The following is a 22,399-nucleotide window of genomic DNA, read 5'->3' as shown; positions in this document are numbered from 1 at the left end:
CCAGCAGGGTAATTAATTTTCTCAAGGAAACTAATATTTGAATGTATTGTGCAGTGGGTCAGTTCTACATTTATCAGCGCCGACTACAGCATGAGGATAGCACCCTCTGTGGACATTGTGAGGAAGCTGACTGATTCATTTACGAGGTCTAATCATTTACTCAAGCGTCTTCTGGAAAATGTCAAACTGAGAAGCCTAGATTTTCCCACATCTTGCCCAGGTGTCTGTTTCTGTCTAATTGTGTACATCTTTGAAGAAGGAGTCATTGTCATTATTCACATCCCTTTTAAACTTTCCAGTAATTGCTGTTCGAAACTCCTATCTATGAACAGTGCAGCTGAGCAAGACAGCGTAGCCTAGAATGACGGGAGATCACATGTGAAATTTTTCATCCTTGACAACCTGTACCAAGGAGACAAGCAGTAAGGTGTAACTGCAAATGACGGATGTGACAAGTTCAATCTCACAAATGTGCAGTATTATCCGAATCACGTATGCGCAGAACACCACCTATAAGATTGTGCCACAACAACATGTTGACAGGAAACCTTTTTGAAACTTAAATAAATCACTTTTTTGTCTTTTTAAAGAAAGAGTGGTCTTTTATTTAAATATTTTATTTCTGTATCTGTCCTGTGTGGCTTAAAATAAAATATTAGAACTTTATCCTAAAACATAGGCATGTGTTTGGACTTATTTTGTTTTTCGTAAAAAGTAAAATATTAAGTAAATATTAAGTATAAAGCTTTTTTTTTCTCATGCAACATATATGGTGGCACTTTTAAGCTAACTTTGAAAAGGTTTATATGGTTGCTTTGTGATTTGTCAAACACCACTAAGTCATTTCACATTCATTTATAACACAGTGGATATTTTTTGCGATCTAGCTTAGTAAGACCTCTTTAAATGTGTGTATTCCCTGTGTGGTTAAATGCAAAACCATGAAGATTTCAGACCAAATTATTAAAATACAAGAATAAAGTAAATGTTTAAAACAGAGTTGGCTTTTTAACAATAGTTTTTTTTTTTCTCTCTGTGCATTATCATCACTCATTTGAGCTGCAGAACAAAAGGGTCTGAACTTGATTAAGTTAAGTGCGTCTCTTTTACATTTTAATTAAGAAATCACATCACCTCAACATATGTTAAAAAACAGATACATACAGACAAGACAATGGAAGACTTAGATTTAAAAAAAAAAAAAACTAAATAGAGCTCTTGGATTGTGCGAACATTTCATGATCAGTCAATATGGGTATATATGAGAAACTAAGAACTAAGAAATGTGTTAATGAAGAAATGGTTTATTAAAAAGGTTTATTTCCATTATTCCGATCCTTTACTCATGTTAGAAACTTGTGTATCCCCTATCTCCAGTTGACCTTGACATATTGCAGCTACTTCCAAGGTCGGCTGTACCAGAGAAAATTCAGATGCAAAGGCAGGCAGCCATAGTAAATTACAGCTCAAATAGATGGCCTTGCTAAACATGAACAAGGTATTAGTAAACTCTTTTCAAATGACATAATTTTCTCTCTCTAAAGATTGCACTCATAAACTATGTATGCATCTCAACATCATGATCACAATTAATAATATAAATAATACATTATATATATATATATATATATATATATATATATATATATATATAATATACTCAAAGAGGTCAAAAGAAATGTCTGCCTTGAAGACCAAATCAGTGCAGATGGAGATATGATGGAACAAAATATATATATATATATAAACTAATATGGTATAGACAGCAAGGGAAAAGAGAAGCAATTAAGTCTGAAAAGTTAAAAAGTCAATAAAAAGTGCCACTGAAAGCTGTAAAAGGTGATTGCTTGGTTTTGCTCAGATTCACAACCTACGGGCAGTTGGAGAACATATTAGAACAGGATTTATTATGAAAGGAGAAAAAAAAAATTAAACCACAAAGGTGAGTAAGCAGGTGCACTGTGGGAAGCCCGTGTGCCGGAAGCATTATATTGGATTGGGATTGTTGACCCAACAGTTCATTATTCCTCATCGAACACATAGGAACCTGAACTGTGACCACCGTACTCCATCTCCCTCCCCGTTACACACCAAGATGCGGCAAGCACATTAAGCAGCCCACCAATAAACGATAAAACATTTCTCATTCTGCCTCTGTTCGCCTTGCTGAGCCCATTTTAATGGCGAATGTGGAAAAGCAGCCAGGATGACTCATTTGATCCAACAAACAAATCAAATTAGAAGAAAAGCGGAAGGAGGCAGTTACCTTGGTTACCACATGGGCTGCCTCCAGCAAGTCATACTGAAGTAAAGATAAATAATATTAATAAAAAAGTACACATATATATTAATCTTCTTAATCATGTGAGTAAAGTAAGTTAATCTTGTACTTGGATTGAACAATTTGAAGTGCCAGGTAGTCAGTTATATTCCATTAATATAAAACAATGTGTATTTCTCAGTTTTTCGCTCATATTGCAGTGGCAACACCTTGTACTCCATCCAAACATACTATTTATGTTTTGTTTAACTTTCTTTTGTTCTCTACTGTATATACATATGCTTTAAATGTTTAGAAGACATTAGAAAAGGTTTTTTACTACTTGTTTAAAGTACTTATTTCCACATTAATATTATTTACAACAGTGAAACATATATGCCTAATGGAAAGACCTCCAATAATTCTGTCTCTGAACTATTGTCTGACACATGGCATGTACAAAAGACACATAGACTCAGAGAAAAGCCATTCATTTCAGAGCATTGAAGATCTATGTGTGGGCTAAGCCTCACTGTTTGGCACAATGAGGTGCAATGTCTCTTACCTTTACTTTGCCATCAATCAAGACTGGGCTCTTGGTCTCTATACAATAAAGATGCTTTTGAAAGAGAAGCTAAACTAATCCACATACTGAGGTTGTGAGTTATGGCTGAGTCTTATGGAATTAAAACCGGTCCTGCAATTTCTGTTGCTACGAACCGCACACTATGGCTGTAAAGCCCCACTGAGACTCGGTGGACATTCAAGGCTGTGATATTTCCATCAGTCAGAGAGATGTGTGGGAAGACAATGGTATTGGAAAAATACGTGATGCTGCATGTGAAACAGGTTTTAGTCAATGTGTGAATAGCTAATCACTGTGTAATCAGTGGGTGGGTGATGCAGAATAATTCCATCAAATCAAACATCAAATGACAAGTATTTCAAAATAATAATACTAATAATCATAAAATAAGCATAATAATCATAATAATAGGCATAGGGGCAAAGGTGTTCCAGTGTATGTGCGGTGAGTGAGCCTTATTCCTGGTCATTGAGAGGTGATCTAGAATAGATGGTGATAGACTATAGGTTGTGTGACAGTCCCTAGAGTATCTGTAGTTTTGATCGAACATTAGGAAGGATATTCTGATAGGGAATTATTGCAGTGAATGTCAGAAAAATATGTCCTCCGTGGCATTTTCAATTAAACAAAATAACAATACATGTTTATACATATCAAAAGCTTATTCTGATCTTGTACTGAGGTGTAAGACTTACAGATCTGTTTTACCAACAGCAAACAAACACTACTGTGATGTCTGTATGTTGGTAGTTTTTGATGTGGGAAAGTCCTAGAAATTAGTATTTAGAGATGAGCAGCAGTGTCTCTCAGTAATAGAGTGTTTTAGAGTGCTCTTTAGGTCTTTTCTCTGTGGCTTTTCATTCTGTTCTGTAACTTTAGATAATAGAAACCCTCAGAGCTCATACATATTTGGCAAATGTGTGGCTTTAGCTCCTTTGCCTCTCTGGATATGGACATATGGGTGTGACTTATTTGATTGGAGGTTGCTAGCTATATAAGCAAAGATGCATAGAGCTGAGTTTTTGTTGAGCAGTGGAAGTGAACGGAGTCCAGTAGGTCTGCAATGTCTGAAGGATTTAAAGAACTGGGAAGGCAACAGTTGATAGAAGTGGTAGTGCTACCTGGGCTAGCAGAGAAGCGGAGTATTGCTACAGATCATATGTATATTTGTTAAGGTTTTATTTTCATTTTAGGCTATCTAGCCATTCCTCTGCCTATTTCAACTCAATCTGCGTTTTTAAACAAGTTAAATTTCACCATACTTCAAATCTAGTAGTAAATGTAATAATATATTCAAATGTAATAAGGTCTTATTTATCATGTTCTCTTTCATTACCTCCCACTATGCCCTTTAATTCTCTACGTATAAGTTTGAAATATAACTAATTTTCTTTCCCCAGGAGAAAAGGTATACTTTGTTCCCAGCCATGCTAACGTATTCACAATGCAATTAGCTCTCTTTCTCCAAGAGCAGATAAACCTATTGATTCAATGAGACGCCGATCAGCATTATCAGGTGGGTTGATTTCATTGTTAGTTGTGGAATTAGAAGTGAAAAGAATGCACCGTGAAATGAAAGAAGCTGGGCTGTACTGCCGGTTATTTTAAGAAAGTACACTCTGATTAAACCTTTCCTGCAGGAGCTTTGAGTTTGAGAGAAACGTGCCATTTAAGACACCCAGCCATCTAGAAAGGGCTGTCATGTCTTAAATATATAGTCAGGTTTATTTACTTTAGTGAGTACCTGAGTAAAACCTATCTTTCCTAATAGGATTTGCTTCAGTCTGAGCCAAAGATTATTGATGTTGTAATGTACAATGTGATGCCTGCAGCACTAAAAAGCTTTCTTAGAAACAAATTGCAAACTGTCTACTTCTAGAAATTGTGAGAGGCTAAAAGTTAACAGCATGCACAGGATAATTATTATGTATTTAGTAAGTACTTGCTACAGCAGCACTAGACATCTAGATGCTATTTTCTTTCTACATTTACAGCAGTCAATAAATTGCATCATAATGGCAAAAGAGGCTTTGGAACTATTCTAACTTACATTGAAAATGTAATTGGAAAAAAACACTCCACAATGAGCCCCACATCACCTTGATACAACATCAGAAATTATCGGGCCACCCTAAACATATGCATAGGAATAAAATACTGTGTGGGTTTTGCAAAAAAGAGTGAATTTGCACTTTTATGTTTTGTTTAGTTTTGATTTAATTTACCACAAAAATTACATATTTTCCTTGCTATAGCTTTCAATGTGTATATCCTGTGTTAATCCTCTGTGGTGGTCCGACCTTTTGGCATAGTAGGTTTGTGGTTTCTGTGGCCCAGACCCTGGGGTTAGAGGTTTGAATCCAGCATCTGACCATATCCACATGCACAGTGGGGCCGTGACTCAGTAATCATTACTTACATAATATGAAGTCTCTTCATGGCAGCAGACCACAGGTATTCTTTGTAGCTATGAATGGTTGTAATATTATAACTGCCTGTGTGGTGTCATGTCAAGAGCGCATAAATCTCATGCACAGTGATAAACAAATTCTAGTCATGAATTCATGTATGATTTTTACAATACAATAGAGGTCTCTCTCCATTTCTCTGGTACCCTCTGGCACAGTGACTGTCACTAACAAGACAAATTCTGCCTCGCACCAGCCTATTGACTTTCTCACCTACACAAACCTAACAACACTGCCACACCAGCTAGTGTCCTATCTTCCTATGTCTTTCTCAGCCTCCTTTCCCCACCTCTTCCTTTCAAGGCTTTTGAATTCAGATTGATGCCAAAAGACCAGTCTCACCACAGATTTCACCTCATTGTTCTAGATTGACCCCCTGAGACAGTTTCCCCCTTATCCATGTTGATCCAATCTACTCCTCACTTTTTCTACCCCCCTCCTCTTTTCACTTGCCTATCTGACTCCACGCTCTTTCTACCATCACCTCGTCTGTTCTCGCTTTTCTCCCCCCATCTACAGTGGGGGAAAAAATATTTGATCCCCTGCTGATTTTGTACGTTTGCCCACTGACAAAGAAATGATCAGTCTATAATTTTAATGGTAGGTGTATTTTAACAGTGAGAGACAGAATAACAACAAAACAATCCAGAAAAACGCATTTCAAAAAAGTTGTAAATTGATTTGCATGTTAATGAGGGAAATAAGTATTTGACCCCTTCGACTTAGTACTTGGTGGCAAAACCCTTGTTGGCAATCACAGAGGTCAGACGTTTCTTGTAGTTGGCCACCAGGTTTGCACACATCTCAGGAGGGATTTTGTCCCACTCCTCTTTGCAGATCCACTCCAAGTCATTAAGGTTTCGAGGCTGACGTTTGGCAACTCGAACCTTCAGCTCCACCTCCATGTTTGACGGTGGGGATGGTGTTCTTGGGGTCATTCCTCCTCCTCGAAACATGGCGAGTTGAGTTGATGTCAAAGAGCTTGATTTTGGTCTCATCTGACCACAACACTTTCACCCAGTTCTCCTCTGAATCATTCAGATGTTCATTGGAAAACTTCAGACGGGCCTGTACATGTGCTTTCTTGAGCAGGGGGACCTTGTGGGCACTGCAGGATTTCAGTCCTTAACGGCGTAGTGTGTTACCAATTGTTTTCTTGGTGACTATGGTCCCAGCTGCCTTGAGACCATTAACAAGATCCTCCCGTGTAGTTCTGGGCTGATTCCTCACCATTCTCATGATCATTGTAACTCCATGAGGTGAGATCTTGCATGGAGCCCCAGACCGAGGGAGACTGACAGTTATTTTGTGTTTCTTCCATTTGCAAATAATCGCATCAACTGTTGTCACCTTCTCACCAAGCTGCTTGGCGATGGTCGTGTAGCCCATTCCAGCCTTGTGTAGGTCTACAGTCTTGTCCCTGACATCTTTGGACAGGTCTTTGGTCTTGGCCATGTTGGAGAGTTTGGAATCTGATTGATTGATTGCTTCTGTGGACAGGTGTCTTTTATACAGGTAACGAGCTGAGATTAGGAGAGTCCCTTTAAGAGAGTGCTCCTAATCTCAGCTCGTTACCTGTATAAAAGACACCTGGGAGCCAGAAATCTTGCTGATTGATAGGGGATCAAATACTTATTTCCCTCATTAACATGCAAATCAATTTATAACTTTTTTGAAATGTGTTTTTCTGGATTTTTTTGCTGTTATTCTGTCTCTCACTGTTAAAATACACCTACCATTAAAATTATAGACTGATCATTTCTTTGTCAGTGGGCAAACGTACAAAATCAGCAGGGGATCAAATACTTTTTTCCCTCACTGTATTTATTTTCTCAGCTCTACTCACTCCACTCTTTTCTTCCTTTATTTTTTCAATTTTCTACTCTTTATGTCCACTCACTTCCTGCCCTGTTTGTTCCTCAGCCTTGGCTCAGTTTTATTCTCTGCTCTGCTGAGAGAAAGTGTTCTGTTTTCTGCCACCTACACTGTACTCACTCCCTAGGACACATCTTTCGCTCTCTCTTTTTTATTTGTATGTCTTTACCATTCAGCAGCATTTAACACACTCGTCCTTTAAAAGTTTGTCATTTGGCCTTGTCCTTACCTCATCCTCCATTTACAGATATTAAAACCTTCTCCTCCATCTACGTTGGCATTAAACTTTTTTTAAAGAAATTTCCTCACCTCCTCCCAGGATAGCTCTTCTCTGTTTCTTTCTAAAATCCACATCTTATTCTCTTTCCTCACTACCGGTTCTATTCAGCGATTTCTAGACCGGCCTACTGTTACTCTGTCCTAGCTGCCCTCCTGAGCTCAACCAAAACCAATTTAAGGAGCACAGAAATTGTTAATTAACAAATGTACAGGATTGTTCAATTCAGAAAAATCTATGGTTGGGAAAAAAAATGTACCCTGTAATAAAAATTTAAATGGATTTTTAACTTCCACTGAGAAACATGGAAAGATGTAAGTAAAAGCTTGGCTATATATTTTCAATATGATGTCAAAATATTGAGAGAGTAAGAGGTCAAGAACAAATTCCACTGCTCTGTCCTAGGAATAAAAGTCACACTGACACAGTGTACTCACAGCGGCTTCAAACTCTTTCAGCCCAGCGGCTTCTCCAGAACACCAGCAGCCATTACTCCATGCCACCCACTAGTAGTACAGTGGCATTACCGAATGAGTCAAGAATAAACAGTGGACTCAGTTGAGCTCATTGTGTAATCCTGTGTCTAGTTTCACAACAACTGAATGCTGACATGCAGCACTGTAGCTGGGGATAAAGCAGTTTTCAAAGCATATTAGTCACATATGAAAAGGTCAGTACATTTTTTTTTTTTTTTTTTTTTTTTTTTTTAAGTGCTATCCAAACAGTTGTATATTAAATCACATTTAAAAGCTGGTATGTGGCATTTCTTTCGTTCCCTTTTCTGTGAAGCATCTCCTCCTTGAGTCTTTTCTTCTGTTTGTTCTCTCTCAGTTGATTAACAAGCATAAGATGGCTCCACCTTCTGATGCTGCTTAGGTATTGCACTTCAGAAACCGAAGTCACATTAAAGGAAGCGTCCACTTTTCGTAATGTATATACTCTTATCCAGTCTTCCAAAACATTTATATTTGGTATCATTTGGAAATGCAAAATAAAGCATACTATGCGTTACATTCCTTACAAAAAACACTTGTATATTAGACACATTGTATATTTAATATTAATAGAATGTCATTCTAGTAGTTTGTTTGCATTATAGGAGTTCACCAAATTGTTCACCTTTTCAATAGTGTCCTTTATGTTCACAGCATGTAATTTAAGATATGATAGAGATCTCTTGTCATCTCTTCTCCCAGCCTTTCCCAGGGATGCCAGAGAAATGGCCTTTGGTTCAGCTGAGGACAACCTGTCTGTTAATGAACAAACCAAGACAGAGGTTACTCCATTTCTGGTGTATAATCTTCAGTTCATGTAGGGCACTGCTGTCGGCACCTTACAATACTCAGAAGAGTTTAAAGGGGCTGTAGTATTGCACGTTCAAGTGATAAAAGTCCTTCAAAAACACGCAAGGTGAACAGCACAGGCATTACTATAGCAAAATGTGTGGCCATCACTCAGTGGCTGTAAAGAAAGATTTGTCTAGAAAATGATCCAAAGCACTCAACCACTAAGTTAAATACTTTCATGGCACAGTCAGTGTCCTAGCAAAAAACAAATTACCAGGACATGAAGCTCTTGTTATACGTCTTCATGAGCAAACTTTTCCAAAAGTTTGTCTTTCTTTTGCTGGAATTTGATTTAATAACTAAGCTAAGCTAATGCTCAACCTTCTGATACAAACTAAATCAGGTTGAGGTGGTAAGGTCAAGAATATTTTGTATTGGCAAAAGCATACATTTACTAGCCCATACTGTACATACAAGTAAATGCAAAGAAATAGAACTGGCATATATCAACAATAAAAAAAAAAACTGTAAATATATAAAAGCACCAAATATTATAAAAGATTCAAAGCAAGATTCCAAAAGCATTTCTGTTTATTTGTTTACTTTTGGGGTGCTTGGAGCCCTACCTTGTTATGCAAGTCTTTGCAAGCGGTGCCCAGACTAACTTCTCCTACTCTGAAATGCTGGCAGTTTACCGTTGTCTTCCTTTTATACAGCCAGAGCTGAAGGAGCTAATTGGCAATTAAGCCTTTCATCTGCAGCTCCAGGCACTTCAATCATCCTGTGAGATGAACAGGCCACACCCTGTCACCGGCGTGCTACAGAGTGATTGAATAATTATAACCCCACGGGAGCTGTTTGTAGGCTTTGAGTTCTGTTTTAAACAGCACAGGGGGCTCCTAAACAGGAGGGGTTAATGAGGCTCTGTAAATTTATGCATAATTTTTCATCACAGGGGTCTAGCAAGAAAAAAGTATGCAGTGGAGTAGAAAATAATAATATTACTAATACTGCAGTGAATTAGACTTCTTTTTAGTGCAAACATGTTTTTAAATTCACAGACACGTACATGCTATTACCTGGGTTTCATCTTCATTCATTTATTGATAAAAGTGTGATCAGAATTTTTAATGTTATAGGCATTTATCTGTAATGTTGCTCCTACTGATCAATAGCAGACATTTTTAATTTCACCATACTTCCATGACAGTAGTATTACCATATATAACACAAATGTATGCAGATTATATAACTGCAGAATATATAAGCAATTTCCAGGTGTTGGTGGGTTTCATTGTATGCAGATATGTTGTGTTTTTATTACATCAGTAACATATCTTCCCCATTTTTAGCCCTAACAGTAACCAAGGTCCCAAACCTAGCAAGCACCAGCATCTAAAGTTACGCCCAGTCCACAGCTGCACCTCTGAATACTGATGTATGCTACTGCATCTGTGTCTGCGTCTGCTTCTCGGTGAACATGTGCGGGCGTCGTACGCAGATGTTCGCATTGGTGTCTGACAACATACTTGCATGTAACATTAATGCGTGCATAGGTGGCAGTGTTGCATTTACGCAAATCAGAAACAGAAAACGATGGTGGGCCATTTGTGTCATACATAATTTCGTGCACGAAAGTGCTTCTGTGCATAAAATACACATTTCGTGCCATGAAATTAACAATATCTGTAATTAATTTTGTGGACGAAAATGTTTAATACTTTCATGTGCCATACATTGTACACCAGTCGACCCAGCACTCGTTATAAGCACAGCAGAGCCATTGGCTGCAGCTCTCTGAATCTCCCTGCCCAACCAATCAGCATTTTTTTGATCCACAGGACCGCAGAGACGGGCAACAAGTAGTTGAGATTTTGTAGGTGTGTGCATCAGCTCCTCTGCGAGCCTCTGTGAGCTACGCTTATCCAGAAACCCATTCTCTGTGTCGCTTGGTGTTTGATTTGTGATCAGGGAAGATGTTGGTTGCAACCCCAAGCTTAAACCTTGTCTGATCTGAAAAACAGCAACAAGACAGTCAGAGAGGAAAAGCACAAGTTAATTTGACATTTCAAATAAACAACAGAACCAATGTAAATCTCAATTATTGTAGTTTGACAAAACAGCAGACAGTGTGAGTCACCCTTCTCTCTCTCATTGCTTATTGTACCCGCGACTTAGCCTGTCGCTGCACTTGTGCTGTCTGCAATGCTCAAATATTGTGTTGGGTTAGTTTGTCCACAGACATGTGGGTTAGGTTGATTGGCGCAGAAAGGGGAAAGATCAGAAAGAAGGGACACAGTAGCATAAGCAGCTAGTAACATGTGAAATAACAGGTATATGCAGACAGTTTGAAAACCCCTTTGCATGTTATTTATATATATATATATATATATATATATCATCACCATCACCATCACCATCGATCTATATCAATACACTGCTGGATGAAGGTCTCCCCAAGATGTGTCCACTTGCTTTGATCTACAGTTTCTATTTTCCATGTCACGCCTCTAAAGTTTATATAAATAAATAATAATAAATAAAATACTTCTATCACAAGTGTGCATCAATAGGACAGTGCAGTCAATACTATGCCTCTAAAGTCCAGACCGACAAAAGTTAGCCCATGTTCCCAGGTTGTATAGGCTTATGAAAGGGATTTATATCTACGGGAGTGTTAGACTGGGGACCCAAATTAATTTATATGGTGACCTTTTCTCAAGGAGTAATGAGTTACTCTGCTAGATATGAACCTAGCAAAGTTGGCAACATACAATAACATTAACCTCCAGTGCCATGAACTGATTGATACTAGTTTTCTTGTAGATCATAAGCTTCTCTCTAGCTGAGTTATTTGTAACAATGAAACACCAGCATCGCTGTAAGGATAATGGAATGAGCTGCCTTCTGTCTCTCTGTGTTGTCCCATTAACTGTGCCTGACATTGCTGGACATGTGAAAGTCAGTGTTTCCATGGATATGTAGTGCCAGCACACAAACTGTCCACTCCAGATGTTGGCAATAGAAACAGCAATCTGTTAAGCTGAACTACTGTGAGGCAAGAGAAACTGGTCACTGTCACCTTGAGCTATTTTAGTTGAGAGACCCCACAAGAGGAACTCGTGGCAACCTAGTTAATGTATCCTCTACCCTAATGTATTAGATGGGGGGAATGTTAAAAGGAAAGGGGTCATGTCATAATAGCTGAAAAAAACATTGGTCTACTCATATTCTTTATTTTTCTAATTTATTTTAAAAGTAAAGAAAATCTCAACAGTTATTTAATTTGCGTCTGTGCATTAAAGCAAAACATAGAAATTAAATTAAATGCATATTTTTGTTCACCTGGAAAATACAGCTTAATTTAATGAAACAGAACATTTCAGATAACAAATACATACTGTTTGCAGGGGGAGAACAAAAACATAATTATTATCACTTTCCATCCTATATACTCCAGCAGAAAAGGATACAATTGTGTCTATCACAGGCTATTATAATAATGGTGTGGGGACAACACAGACTCAGCATTAATTGCCTCTCATGAGAAATTAATTTCTAATGAGAAGAATGACATCAATTCCCTCTTTTCTTAAGCGACTTGGATGTCATCTGCTCCTCTTCCAAACTACTGTTCGGTGGATACCATGGCAACCGAGGTGACAGCTCGTTAAAGACCTCACTGATTGATGTGGAACTTGAAAAATAGCTCTTATCTTCTACAGGGGTGGAAAGTTACAACAGTGAGATCTCCGTTTCCTGCATAAAATAAAATAAAAACATGAAATACTCTGACCAGGAACATGCATGCAGTTGGTAAAAGCTATCTTTGTGTTTATTCTTTTTACCTTCATGTGTCGGCTGGTCAAATCAAAAAGGAAAATGTTTAAAGAATGAAACACCAAAGGGGTAATTCATCAGAACTTTAATAGCACATTCAATTCAGATAGTGGGTGGGTGGGTGTGCCCCCATTTAGTAATTCTGCATGTTTATAAGGGTCTAATCCTTTGATGTGTTTGTCATCCAAGTCCATCAGCAACAGTAATTGAAAGGGAAGATCAGAACAATTAAGACAGCATTTGCATTCTGGTTACGTTCTGCACACAAAACAAAATCATTGTATTGCAAAGAGAGTATTCTGCATATTCTGGAATCTATTTGGATAGTTCAATTGTATTCGACCTCTTAATTGCTCTGAAGTAAATCAGGGGTAAAGTTTGACCATGAAAGTCACCTGCATGTTTCACCTGCAATGCCATCAATATAATGTATACCAGGGGTGTTCAATCCTGGTCCTGGAGAGCCCCAATCCACTTGATCTTATAGGTCACCCTAAATCACCAGTTTCTAAACACTGGGGACACATGTGAGTTATTAATCACTTAAGCAAGTCAACCAAGGGAATTCATCTCTCAGGAGGCAGCAGGTATTCAGATAATTGCTCCAATAATGTATGTAGGACTGAATTTACCACACCACCTGCTTCATTGATCTGCATGAAATGCTTCCAGGTATTTAAAAATTGGTGATAGGAGGTTGACCTCTAAAACCTGCTGAATAGGTGCTCTCCAGAACCAGGACTGAACACCAAGATTTTTTATATATATATATATATATATATATATATATATATATATATAAACAGCTGCAATATTTTATCTTCGGGGCCTTTCATGCCTACTGTTTGATGTGTATTGAAGTGCTGTTTGGTTCATCTGGAGCTATAATGCAGATCAAACCAAATGGATTGAGACCAATAGAAATAAGAACAGAAGAAAGTTTACAAATGACAGGAGGCCATTTGACCCAACATGTTTGTTTGGTTTCCATTAATAACTAAGTGATCCAAGGATCCTATCCAGTCTATTTTTGAATTTTCCCAAATTTTCAGCTTCAACGACATCGCTGGGGAGTTTGTTCCAGATTGTGACGACTCTCTATGTGAAGAAGTGTCTCCTGTTTTCTGTCTTCAAAGCCCAATTTCTATTTGTGTCCCTGCTGATCTGGAAAAGCTCCACTGGTTTGATGTGGTCGATGCCTTTCATGATTTTGAAGACTTGAATCAAGTCCCCACGTAGTCTCCTCTGTTCCAGGGTGAAAAGGTTCAGTTCCCTCAGTCTCTCAGTAGGACATTCCCTTCAGACCTGGAATAAGTCTGGTTGCTCTCCTCTGAACTGCCTCTAGAGCAGCGATATCTTTCTTGAAGTGTGGAGCCCAGAACTGTCCACAGTATCCAGATGAGCTCTAACTAGTGCATTGTACAGTCTGAACATCACTGCCCTTGTGCTCAATTCTACACTTTTGACAATATACCCTAGCATTCTGTTTGCCTTTTTTATTGCTTCCCCACATTGTTTGGATGGAGAAAGTGAGGAGTCCACACAGACACCTAGGTCTTTTTCATGTGTTACTTCATCTAGTTCTATTCCTCCCATAGCGTCATTATAGTGGACATTTTAATTACCTTCATGCAATTTTGCTGAGCCACCTATTTTAGTAAATTTGCAAATTTGCAAATTTGAGTCCAGTTCATTAAAATAGATTAGAAAAAGCAAAGGCCCTAGTACTGATCCCTGTGGAACTCCACTGACAACCTCACTCCTCTAATCGACACCCTCTGTTTCCTATGGAAATAAGTGGTTTCAGTTCATTTGAAAGCAAACTCTGTACATTTGTAACATTGTGGAATGTGGAAAGCAAACATATTTTGTTTCAATTGGAAAGCAACTGCTCCAAACAGCAAACAAAAGTGTGAAAGTGTCATGCTCATATGCAAAGGATCTGCCCAGCCTTGTTGCTTCATTGAAGCCCTAGAAAACTACTGCCCGACAGTGTAGTAATTGCAAAATGTTTTTTCTGAAATAGCCTACGCAATTATGTCTAGGAATGTGCCATTTCTTCTGCAATAAAAGCACCAAATAAAGGTAGAGTAAGACCACAGCATGCAATAAAATATTATTATTATTATTATTATTATTATTATTATTATTATTATTATTATTATTATTATTATTATTGACAGAACTTCTGCTCAAATCAACTGCAAGAGAACTGAGTGTGTTTGGAAAAGTACAATGAGAAACCAGGGATTTTGGTCTGCATGGAGCAGCAAGTGGACAACACTAGATTCACTAGAATCTTGAATTCACATTAAAATTAATTCAAGTTAAATTATATGTTTGAGCCGAACCTAAACTGAAAAATAATAATTTAAAATAAAAGTGAACCACTATTTAGATTATGTGCAAGTGAACTAGGTGTGAAAGTGCCCTTAGTGATTGGGCCAAATCAGTGGAAGTTGTCCAAAATGTTTGTTAGGACTTTGTATTGACATTTTGTTGATGTTCTTTTTTTAAGACTTCCATATTAATTATAAGCTCCACTCCCATTGTATTCTTGACTGCTGTACTGATCTGTAAAGAGCTCTGTTACAATATGCATTGTTAATGCAATACCTGATTTTAATATTGTGACCTTTATAAAGGGTTAACCAGGTCAGAGCTCATTTCCCATTTTGGAAATTAAATGGCTGCTTACAATGAAACAAACCCATTGTGTTGTTCACGAATGAGCCTGTTAGAAAACCATTTCACTCAGAAAGACCATCTCTGTCAGAGTGGCTGTCAGACTTCAAGCAAGCCGGGCAAGATAAGTCCTTCCCTGCAGAATCGTTTCAGCACAAGCCTCTCTTTCTGTTCTGTGCCTCACCTTCTTCTCCTGAACCACCTCTGCCAGTCCTTAATTACTTATGGGACTTATGCCTCCCTCCAGGAAAAAAATTACCTGTCAACACAAAGCCCTTCCCCAAATGCAAGCATCAACATAGAAAATACCAAAACAGAGCGTCAATGACAAGGGTTAATACCTCAAAGAGAGCCTTCCCAACTCTCCCAACCATCTTATTGCTGTGCTGTCTCTTTCCACTGCCTGTATCCCCTCATGAGCAGAGAATGAAGACACTATCAGAACTTTTTGACGTGTTAAATATTTTAACACAGTAAGATGATTCATAAAACCTCATTCGACTAATGTTAACGCATGGCAGGCACAACATTTTATGGTCTTAATTTTACTGTTGTCTTTCTAATTATCATTCACATTAGCTGATTCATAAAGCTTTAATTTGGCAATAATGATAATGACAGAGTCCCAGACAGACTCAGTGATAGTGAAGTAAATTTATAGCTTGTGCATTTAAAAAATATTCATGGGGCCTGTAATTTCTGATATTGTTTGGGAAGTTACTCAAGGAAAAGCTGATTTATATTTGAATTGTCACAAGCACTCACGGTACTATTAACAATAGATTACTTCCAACAATAATGTCTCATTTTAATCTAGCAGGCCTGTAGCTAAAGCCACAGTTTAGGTATTTTATTCTGTTTTTAAATGGATTGGAAAAAATACAGTTTGAACACAGAACCAAATATGAACCAAACAGATCAAATAGGTCGTAGAACAACTTGACACAGTTTAATATTACGTATATTACTTTCTTGTTAGTTCTTAAATTCAATATTTTCATGTTTTTCTTCCTTTGGATTTTCTTTTCCAGAATAGGCAATATATATTGTTTTATCCTGTTCAAAAAAGGTCAGGTTAAATCCCACTATGGCTACTGGGAATTGCTGCTTCTCATCTCTGGCTAATTTATGCACAATTTCTGCACACCTAACGGGAATACTAAAAACTTTAGAAACAGATGCTTACATTCAATATGCTTCAAATGGTTAATGAAGGTAGTTTACAACAAGAGTAGAAAAAAACACCATGCTTCCTTTGAGACTCTGTAACAGGTTCCATGTTCTCTTAGAAGGCCATAATTAGAAAGTCAATTGCAATGCTATAATTATGCTTAGTGCTAGAGAGGGGCTATTTGCAACATAATAAAATCCTAATTGTGCATTTTGTTTCGTGAAATATAACATTTAAAATCATTATATTTTTCAGAACTCATTAGTATTTCACAACGTCCATCAATTTCCTAACAAACCTTCATTAAATGTTTCAGAAAGTTTTTTCCTTTGTTTTTTAACTACCTACTATGACAGATTCATTTTAAAATGTTTGCATAAATCCTTTATGGGGCCTATCATTCCTAATGGTTGCAATATGAATGCTGGGCAGTGCGTGGCTCATCAAATTCAAAAGACGTCCACTCCAGGTCACAACAGATCTCCAAGTTCCCAGATATATACTTATGTGTGTCTTTTCTTGATTCCTTGATGCAATAAGGGAAGATTTGTTTTGTTCTTTGAGTTGGAATCTATTTACGTCTTGGGAGGCTATTTGACCTATTTTAGGGTAGATTTGGCTCCTTCCCAACCTCATCGGTAAGACTATGGCAAACTAAATAGTAAGTATTAGGTTGTGTTTAAGTTTTAAATTATTCTTTACTCTCCTGCTGTTAATCTACTACAGCTTCCTAATATGATATACCCAGTGTAATTATCAAAGGAACATTATCTATACAGCTTGAGAAAGTATTTTCCACAAAGGAAATATAAACTAGTGTCCCTCAAGTTAAATACCATGAAATTACATAATAATGGTACAAACCTTTCAGTTACTTCAATATGCATGAATCTACTCACTAGCAAATTGTGTTGTTAGCAACTGTGTAATGCTGCTTTATTTTGGCAAAAACAGGAATTTTGAATACTTGTATATGCAGTCTAAATGTTGCAGGCCTCTTTGGGAAAGAAAAAAAAAGCAACAACAACAAAAAGCATTCTTGTAATTGCTCAATGATTTAGCCCCAGAGCTTTTTTATATATTAATATCCAGTATTCTTTGCATTACTACTGCAATAAAACAACAACAACATGCCATTGTTAAAAAGCCAGGTGCTTAATAAAATATCTTAAGAGGGGGTTTGCATTACTGGCACCTAGAGGGGGAGTATCTGGAGTGGGTTAAGAATAAAGTGAGTTTAGTTTTTAGTATGCATTTTTAGTATGCTTTTATCATGCCTTAATGAATCCTCATGTTAATCTACACCCCTCCAGATGCTGTACAATTAATCCTCAGACTGGTATTCAGAGTAAGACCAACAGCTCTCTACAGTTCAAACTGTTGTTCAGCTCAGAGTAAGACCAGCAGCTCTCTACAGCTCTACTGGTGTTCAGCTCGGAGTAAGACCAGCAGCTCTCTACAGAAGAGCAGCAGTCTATGCAGAAGGCTTACGATGTGGGGCTGAAGAGACCAGCTGCTGACCCCGCATAGCAGGGAGCTGAAGAGCACTGCTTTGCAAATGGAACACCACAGCGTTTTTCGGCATGCTCTGTGTCAGACGGCAATGACTGCCAGTTAGGAAAAAAAAAAACACAAAGGCCTTAGCTTTTGTGTGTATATGCAGTGCATCCATACTTAACTGTTTCTTAACTGTAAGAGATAGTAAAAGAGCAGCGTGCACATGCAATTCCACATGTATTGGATGATATTCACCTGTTTTTTTGTTTGTTTTCGTAGGAATGGATATTTCCCAAATAATGTGTTATTTTGTTGTTTTTGTTTTTTTGTTTGTTTGTTTGTTTATCTTTTGTTGTCCTTTATATGTTTGATTGTTTGTTTTTGATTAGACTGAGAAAAGGAAGACAAGCAACTGTATCCCTAGATACAATCTGTACAGGTGTGGGCTTTCTACACCACTAGGAAGGGATAGATACTAGTTATTGTATTTTATGGTAATTGTTATTCATGATATTGCACTTACATGCTCAATCCATATGCTACATTATGCTTGTGAATAATAAAAGACAAAACAAATAAACTGGACTGAACTTGTTCAAATTAAATGTTCTGCTTTGCTATCCAGCAGGGGAATTGAGCTGAACCCTCGTCATGTGACTAGAAGGGGATTTATCTCTCCCTTGAATAGGTACAGCTCATAATAAGGTGCAGAGGTCATTACAATATTTAAAGACACGAAAGCCAATGTTTTATTTTTCAGAGCAAATCCAATGATACCACAGCATGCAAAGACAGAGGTGGCATTTGTATCCATCCATTGTAAAATCTTATTTGGCTTCTTTTGCAGATGACATTTTTATACAATACAAATGTGACCACCTTTCAAACTTAATGTAATCAAATGCACAGAGCAGCGACGGCCAAACAATCTTCTACAGCCGTGGTGATAATAATCAGTTCAAGGCACAATTTACCAGGGGATGCTGTCTTCCTGTCGTTTTTTCTCTGCAGTTATAAATGAAGATTTCTCATAAGTGAGCAGTCCTCCCAAAGGGCTGCTCATTGCAGATATCATACTCTCTCTTTCAATATTAAAGTGGAGAGTCAATTGAAGGTGCATCCATCCAGGGTCAGTGTATGACTGTTCTCATTAAATGCTGTTTTCAGGAAACTGAGGGATCACGTCTCCAGTGCATAGACTTAACGTAAGAATAGGGTCTGTGCTTAGAGGTACACATTTCAAACTGTAATCTTGTTGTGATTCTTTTCTAAATCATTAAAATCTTCAATTAATATAAACGTGGCAATTAATTCAGCCTAACATCTAAACAGTAGTCTGATTTTTCATTCTGAACTTGGCTACTACACTGCAGTGTGAAAAGGAGAGACTTCTCACTATAGTTTATTAGCTTATGCATAATTAGATTAGGAATATAAGGAAAATCCAAATGGGGCACCAAGGATGAGCAGATAAGGAATTGTTTGTTATTAGCTGTTGAATTCAATAGCAGACATGGATGTTAAAGAAGAAAAAGAAAAAGGATTTGTTAGGTGTGCCTATTTGCCTGCTTGGACTGATGTTTGTCCAGTTACCACCAGATAAAGTTTAGTCTTCGTTAGTGAGTGCCCCCTGGTGAATGAAGTCACTGAGGTCTAAGTTATGATTAGCTTTGAGCAGGCATCTGCTACATTGTACATGTGAATTAGAATGACCTGAATAACCTGCATTTCAGTATGTTTTCAAGCAAGCCACTTCAGTTAATCTGATCTGAATAAACTAAAAGTAATCAGCCCATCAACTACTGCCTAATTATAGAATATCCAGTAATGAGGGACAATTATAGCCTCGTTGAAAGACAAAGCTGAGTTACAATCGCCCAGCATCATCTCTCATTAAGAAGGCGATTAATTTATATTTTTTAAGTGTTTTTTTTTTCTCTGTCAATATTACTTAGTGGTGGTGCTCCTGAAAAGTTATGTAGTTGTTAGACTTATTGCTGGATTTTATAGCTAGCTTCCAAAATAGATTTGGTTTGATCCAGTTGGGATCAAACGGAAGGCAATTCTGTCCTGACCAGTGTGGAGAACTGAAAGTTATGTGAAGGTCCCAAGAGAGATAGACAGAGGATATGCCTGAGTATATTATTATTAATAATAATAATAAATAATAATAATAATTTCAAAATCAGTCAAGCCATTCTTATCCAGTTCAATCTCCTGGCTGCTGTCATATCGTAGGCCTCACTGCATAAATAGCTTTCCTGTGATTCTGCAGTAACAGCAATATTTTGTATACGCATTTTTTAGTTGAAGGCCCTCAGCTTGTTTTATCCAGCTGCTTCCCAAGATAAACGAGAATGAAGCGTACAGTTGCTTATGGCTTCTTGCAAAATGCAGATAAAACCTTAATACCTGGAGATAAATATAAGGTACTACAATGTCACTTAGAGCCGTAATATACTTGTGTGCTCCAGTCTGACTGCTTGCGTTACCAGCAGTTCTGACAGTAACAAGCGCCAGGTAATTGTAAATTAAAGCCCCTATTTTCTGTAAATCATAATCTTACCTTAACATATACCCTTTAAAAGACCTTGAAGGTGAAAATACAAACCACAAACATATGACCTGTTGTTGCCTGATAGTTAATGTGAGGGCTACTTTTAACAGGTCCAGAAAGTTGCTTTATGGGGTCCTTACATAACAAAAGTTATATAAATCAGTATTCTCTAGTTGTGAAGGTTAAAGGTTGCCACACGATTATCACAGTTCCCTGATCTGCTGTTTCCCCTGATGTGTACCTGAGACTGATCATTATCCAGGTTCTGTCTTTTATAAGGGAGTGAGTGATCTCTGCTAAACGAGCATGAACTTTAGCTCTGCTGCCATCTGAACACAATGTAGCCATGCTTTCCAATGGGATTACTTTGGGGTGGTGGGGGAACCATTAACCTCTTACACCCTGTTTCACTTTTGTAAGTATTTCATTAATCAATACTGTAGCATAGAAAGGCATTCATGCAGGATGTGCCTGTTTTCCTCAAGATGCTGAGATCTGATGTGAAATAAAAAGCAGCAGCCAGCTATGTGCCTCATTGACAAGATAAACACGCCTGGGACTTGTCAATAATCCGTCTGTCTGGCCTTTCAGCTGTGTTCCTCTTTCTGCATCACTTATGTTTGTTTGCATAGCTACCATCTTTTGCATTTATTATTTATGGTCAGTGTCAATTATGTTAATTGTATTTGCAATCTTCTACCAAAAGCATCCCTCCTTATGAAGGGTTATTTTGAATACATTATCAGTCTATTTCAACTTCCATTGAGGGCCTTGCTCTCTATTTATACCTGGGTGGCAAACCTTTATACTTTATTTTTGTATCCTTGTAGTATTATAATTATTGTGATATATTATTGTGAATTATTGTGATATACACCTAGCAGATGAAATTCAATGTGGAAAAGTGCAAGGTAATACATGCAGGTAACAAACATGGCCACTATAATTACACTATGGGAGGAATAGAACTAGATGAAGTAACGCATGAGAAAGACCTAGGTGTCTATGTGGACTCCTCACTTTCTCCATTCAAACAATGTGTGAAGCAATAAAAAAAGGCAAACACTAGGGTATATGCTAGGGTATATTGTCAAAAGTGTAGAATTGAGAACAAGGGCAGTGATGTTCAGACTGTACAATGCACTAGTTAGAGCTCATCTGGATACTGTGGACAGTTCTGAGCTCCACACTTCAAGAAAGATATCGCTGCTCTAGAGGCAGTTCAGAGGAGAGCAACCAGACTTATTCCAGGTCTGAAGGTCCTACTGAGAGACTGAGGAACTGAACCTTTTCACCCTGGAACAGAGGAGACTACGTGGGGACTTGATCCAAGTCTTCAAAATCATGAAAGGCATCGACCACATCAAACCAGAGGAGCTTTTCCAGATCAGCAGGGACACACGCACCCGGGGACACAAATGGAAATTGGGCTTCAAGGCATTCAAGACGGAAAACAGGAGACACTTCTTCATGCAGAGAGGCGTCACAATCTGGAACAAACTCCCCAACAATGTGGTAGATGCTGACAATTTGGGAACATTTAAAAATAGACTGGATAGGATCCTTGGATGACTTAGTTATTAATGGACACCAAACAAGCATGATGGGTCGAATGGCCTCCTCTCGATTCTAAACTTTCTTATGTTCTTATGTTTTTATGTTCTTATTTGATATCAGAATGACTTTAAATTTGCCTATTTTGTATTGTAACTTATTTTATTTAAGTTGTCAGTTGAAGTTGTAAGTTGGACTTTTTCAACTTTGTTGTGTTACAGCCTGATACTTTGATGCATTAAATGGGATTTTCTTTCCTTTGATTTACACAACATACTCCACATTTTTAATTTGGTCAATTTGCTATGTTGTTTCACAAATTATCTTGCCTCTTCAAAGTGTT

Source organism: Amia ocellicauda, chromosome 18 (assembly GCF_036373705.1).
Source record: "Amia ocellicauda isolate fAmiCal2 chromosome 18, fAmiCal2.hap1, whole genome shotgun sequence".
Classification (NCBI taxonomy): domain Eukaryota; kingdom Metazoa; phylum Chordata; class Actinopteri; order Amiiformes; family Amiidae; genus Amia; species Amia ocellicauda.
This window is presented reverse-complemented; position numbering follows the sequence as displayed.